Consider the following 6139-nt stretch of genomic DNA (forward strand, 5'->3'; position numbering starts at 1 on the left):
TATAGGAAGAGAAGCCGGGAGGAAGGGACATGAAAAGAAGGAAAAACATTATTGGTGAGAGAGAGAGAGAGAGAGAGAGAGAGAGAGAGAGAGAGAGAGAGAGAGAGAGAGAGAGAGAGAGAGAGAGAGAGAGAGAGAGAGAGAGAGAGAGAGAGAGAGAGAGAGAGAGAGAGAGAGAGAGAGAGAGAGAGAGAGAGAGAGAGAGAGAAATGACCTTGGGGAAACTAGGCCTGAGATGTGTAAATGAGCAACAGTTGATGATTAACTATTATCATTATTATTATTATTATTATTATTATTATTATTATTATTATTATTATTATTATTATTATTATTATTATTATTATTATTATTATTATTATTATTATTATTATTATTATTATTATTATTATTATTATTATTATTATTATTATTACTACTACTACTACTACTACTACTACTACTATTCCTATCACTACTACTACTACTACTGCTTCTACTAGTTCTACTACTACTACTATTATTATATTGTTGTTATCATTAGTATCATTATATTATTTTCAACATCATAGTCTTTCAGTTCTTCCCGCCAGGGGTCGCCACAACGGATCTTCCTGTCCTCTGCATCTTTCTCCGTCAGGCCAACCGCCCACATGTCCCTTTAATACTGCATCCATAAACCTCCCTTTGGCCTTTCACTTTTCCTCTTGCCTGGCAGCTTTATACCTCCATTATCCTTTTTCTTGATATACTAGAATCTCTCCTCCGCACATTTCCAAACCATCCCAAATGATTCTCCCGAACTTTGTCTCCGAACCTTCTACCCTGGGCTGTCCCTCTAAAATATTCTAGTGTACCATCCTGTCCGTTCTTGTCACTCTCAAAGTAACTCATGTCGCTTCCTGTCTTGTCGTCAGCGCTACATAGCTGGTCTCGCTACCCCTTATGACTCTTCCCTTTCACTCTTGCTGGTATACTCCTCTGGCGAACATCACTCTTAAGGCTCTTCACTTGTTCCTCCCCCTGCCTGCACTTTCCTCTTTACTCCTTTTCCGCATTTCTCGTTGTTTTAAATAGTTGGTCCTAAACATTTAAACTCTTAAGGAACAACTTCTTTTCTCCTTCCTTCGTCCAACTTCTCACACAACTTGCCCCACGACATTTCCTTAGCTTGAGAGGCCTCTTTCCACACCGTACCCAGCATCTACTTGTACTCCTGACTACTAATTGCTCTGACTATCTAAATATCCACGCAGTAGTAATAATAGTAGTAGTAGTAGTAGTAGTAGTAGTAGTAGTAGTAGTAGTAGTAGCAGGAGCAGTTGTAGTAGTAGGAGCAGTTGCAGTAGTAGTAGTAGTAGTAGTAATAGTAGCAGCAGCAGCAGTAGTAGTAGTTGATATTGCTGTTGTTTTTTGTTATTGTACCAATGATAATAATACTAAGAGATAATAATTGTAAAAACTGCATCGACATCAGCATTGCCATCACTGTTCTCTGCACCGAAGCAAATAAAAACACAGTGAGGTGGAAACAGGCTGCACCCATCACACAGTCGGTGTGTGTGTGTGTGTGTGGGGGGGGGGTACCGAGGGAGCCCCGCGTGACCCACCTGGCGCGGGCCACGTCAAGGACACTCAACACTGGCCGTGCTTGATGGACGTTTCGGAGCCACAGTAAATGAATATCACCTGCCCGGGACCGTGGATTACTGGACAGCCTCATGTCAGAGTTGCCTTCATGCAGACACACCGTTTATTTTTTCTTATCGTGCCTTTTATTTCGTATTTATCTACCGAAAACAAATGAACTAAAAAAACAACTTCGGCAGGGTACATGGTGAAAATATAACCGGTCTTTTCTTTTGTTGCTTTTATGGGAGCAGTGCTGAGCGGGCTTTTTTTGTTTTCTTTTTGTTTTTGCCTTGAGCTGTTTCCTCTACTGTAAAAAAAGCTATATAAATCGAACTCAGAGATATCACTTCCTAAAATATCTATCACTTTTACATGGAACGCAGCAGGTAAATAGCAGCTCTTTGGCGGCACAGGAATTCAATCTACTGATGAAAATAACATTGGCTCTTTAACGGTCCGAACAGAGGAAGCGACTGAACAGAACGGACCAGGCAGAAAATTGGTCCCCGGCTCCTAATTGTCGCCGATAGGTGGAGTAACAGGAAGTCAGGGCAGGGTGAGAGCTCCCGAGGCAAACGGCGAAGGGGTCAAAGGAAGAGAAAGAAATATCAACATGACTTACAAACATAACAACTAATATACCTACTACTAGTACTACTACTACTACTACTACTACTACTACCACTCCCACCATTACTACTACTACCACTACTACCTCTAATAATAATAACAATGACAATAATAATAATAGGGATAGGTTACCTTGATTGGCAACTTAGCGAGGTAACATCATGCATTTCATCCCGTCCGGCAGCCATGAATATTAATGTGACAAACACGTCAGTAATTGATTAGATTACAGTCGTGAGGAAGAAAACACGCTAACAAATGATGGCGGAGGTGTTGTTTGTCGGGAAAATAATACTGGTGATGCTGGTGATGACGATGATGGGGAAGATATTGGTGGTGGTGATGGTAATGACATTGATGGTGATGGTGGTTAAGACGGCGGTGATAGAAAATAGGGATAGATTAAGAGGCCCTTTTGTCACTTCTTAAAATTGTAACGTTATTGTGGCTGAATATGTGGCTCCTCCTCCTGCTACACTTCCTTCAGTTTCTCCATTTTTTTGTCATTTTATTTTCTTGTTCTATTCTTGCTTTTTGCTCTTTTTCTGCTTCTCGTTCTTCATGTTCTTGTTTTTTTTTCTTCTTTTTCTTCTTCATATTCGTCATCTTCTTCGTCACCTTCGTCATCAACTTTTTTTTCTCTCATTGTCGTTGCGCTGTTGTTGTTGTTGTTGTTGTTGTTGTTGCGGATGTCTCTTCCTCCTCCTCATCTTCATCACTATCATATCGTCATTCCCATCATCAGTATTAGCAATTCAAACGCCATTATCGTCATTTGGAGGGGGGGAGAGGAGGAAGCGTAGATTATATTATCCTCCAATGGCCGTCGGGAAGCTGTCTATACTCTCTCTCTCTCTCTCTCTCTCTCTCTCTCTCTCTCTCTCTCTCTCTCTCTCTCTCTCTCTCTCTCTCTCTCTCTCTCTCTCTCTCTCTCTCTCTCTCTCTCTCTCTCTCTCTCTCTCTCTCTCTCTCTCTCTCTCTCTCTCTCTCTCTCTCTCTCTCTCTCTCTCTCTCTCTCTCTCTCTCTCTCTCTCTCTCTCTCAAACACACACACACACACACACACACACACACACACTTACTAAGAGCCCTCACATCATTACCTACAAATGAGTATGCCTTGAGTGACGTGGACTTGATTAAAACGCTTCATAATTATAACCAAGATTTTGCGGAAAGAGGGAGAGGAAGAGGAGGAGGAGGGAGAGGAAGGTGGCAAGGACAAGTAAGAGAGGAGGAAGAGGGAAGCGTGCATGAATGTAAGAGAGGAGAACACAATGGGGAAGGAGAAACTGGAGGGAAGGTAGGCAGGAGGAATGAAAACCTTTGGAAGAGCATGGCAGATAACGGCTGTAGGAGGAGGTAACGCAATGGGAAGACGGAGAGAGAGAGAGGCAGCTTGCGTGGGTAGGTAAGAAAGGAAGGCAAGTAAGGTAGAAGAGTGAATGAAGCTGTTATAAAAGGTGCAACACAATAGGAAGAAGGAGATAGCTTGGTAGGTAGCTTGCGTAGGTGGCTAAGAGAGGAGAAACGGAATTGAAGCTAAAGGAAAGGCTCTATGGAAAGACGGAAAAGGTAAGAGAGAAGGAAAGGGACTGAAACTGACGGAAAGGTGGCAAAGCAATAGGAAGACGGAAAGAGGTAACTTGCGTGCGTGGGGTTGAGGGAAAGCAAAGAGCAAGGAGTAAAAAGTTGTGGAAAAAGTTAATAGAAAAAAATGGGAAGGAAGAAGGAGAGGTAGTTTGTGTAGGTTGGTGAAGGAGAGAGTGCAGGGGTGGGGAAGGGGTAGTGATATATGGGTGGGTATGGAGGAGGTGAAGAGGTGGATATATGTGAAGAGGTGGATATGTGAAGGAAGTGAAGAGGTGGATATTTGTGAAGAGCTGGATATGTGAAGAGGTGGATATGTGAAAGAAGTGGAGGTGGATATGTGAAGGAAGTAAAGAGGGGTAGATATGATAAGAAAACGTGAGTGATGGAGATTCAATGTGCAAATATAGTTCATAAAAAAAGTGTAGACCAAGGAGTTGTTTTGCGTGAGGAAGACAAGAGAAGGGATGAAAGGAGGCGGCATGAAAACAGAGCGACAGTATCATTAAGCCAGTGTTATTTTTATTCTCCATCTTATCCAACTTCCTTTACCTCCATTTCTCTCCTATCATTTGCGTGACAGTCTCATTTCCAGCTCCCAACGCCCCTCAATCCTCTATTTCAACGCACACATAATAGAATATCAGGCGAACAAAGGACAAATATCTATAACAATGTATAAATGGATGAAGGAAGGAATGAACACACTAATAATAAAGGAAAGAATAAAGAAATATGGATATGAAAATAGTAACAAATATCTATAATTGAATGAATGAATGGATGAACGAGTTGAGGAAATCAGTAACACAAAGAGATGATTGAAAAACGAAATATGGACGGGAAATAAAATAAACAAGCAAGTAAAAATCCCAAAATAAAAGCTTCAAACAAATAAAAAAAATTGTAAATGAGATAACACCTTTTTCCGCTCCTCCAAGAAGATACACGAACTCGCAGTAATGGGAAAAGGAACGTCAGTCTGTTTCCTTTCCTTTTTTCTTTTTTTTCTACTCTCCAAGAACTTAATTTTGCGGAACGACAACTCGACCACTCCTAGGCGGGAGGGACGCCATGGGAATTCCTCTTTCTTCTCCTTGCTCTCCTTCGTAGTTGGTTTTCTTACTTATTTTTTTTTCATTTCGTACTCACATTGAAAATTCTAAAAGGGAGCACGCATGGTAGGAGAGAGAGAGAGAGAGAGAGAGAGAGAGAGTGAGAGATTGAGTCACACAAGCCAGTACTCTCTCTCTCTCTCTCTCTCTCTCTCTCTCTCTCTCTGTTAAACAAAACGTATTAAATATTCATATCTCTAATGACTTAATACAGGAAACATACACATACACACACAAAAAAAATACAGAGGACGCAGAAATGGAAGGAAAAAATATAAGAGGAAAATGAAATAGTGAGGTAAAGTAGTCGGGGTATATGCTATGGCTGCGCGTTGCCTCGGTGCTCATCTCAGTTCAATTGGCCCTTGAGCTTCCAAGGACAGAGAGCAAGTGTACCATCCGGGTTACCACAGCTTATTCTGCCCATTTTCCCCAGGTCCCCATTTATCGATCAGCTTGAATGGGAGGACGAACAGCTGGGTGAGCCGCGCGCCGACTCGCGGGGATTCGAACCCAGGTCCGTGGATTCCTAGCTAGACTATCAAATATAAGTCACGGGTTGGTACTGAATCCATCACCATCCATCTCAATCACTATGAATTAGTAGACATTCAAGAAGAACGATACACTCTCTCTCTCTCTCTCTCTCTCTCTCTCTCTCTCTCTCTCTCTCTCTCTCTCTCTCTCTCTCTCTCTATATATATATATATATATATATATATATATATATATATATATATATATATATATATATATATATATATATATATATATATATATATATATATATATATATATATATATCCATGGAGCAAAAATGTTTTTGTTCATTTCTAGGGAGAAAGTATCTACGTCAAAATGATATATTTCCTCTTCTTCAGGGAAGAATTTTTTTTTTCCTGGTAAAGTTACAAAAATACTATATCTTATACCTGAGTAAATAAGTCTCCCTTTACATTTCAAAGGTCGGCACCTGTGACGCCACGCTTCCCCCTTTTCATCGTGTCACGCCACCCTACATTCCTAAACTCCATAAAAAAATAATATTCTTGAAACTTTCTTTAGCACGTTACTAACGTACATTTCCTGACTTTTTTCTTTGTTGTAGCAGCTTAATAAGGACCTACCTTACCAACATCTACTTCCAATTCATAAGCGAGGTGTATGTAGAGGTCTGCAGCTGGTGTGTTGCT

Source organism: Eriocheir sinensis, chromosome 1 (genome assembly GCF_024679095.1).
Source record: "Eriocheir sinensis breed Jianghai 21 chromosome 1, ASM2467909v1, whole genome shotgun sequence".
Classification (NCBI taxonomy): Eukaryota; Metazoa; Arthropoda; class Malacostraca; order Decapoda; family Varunidae; genus Eriocheir; species Eriocheir sinensis.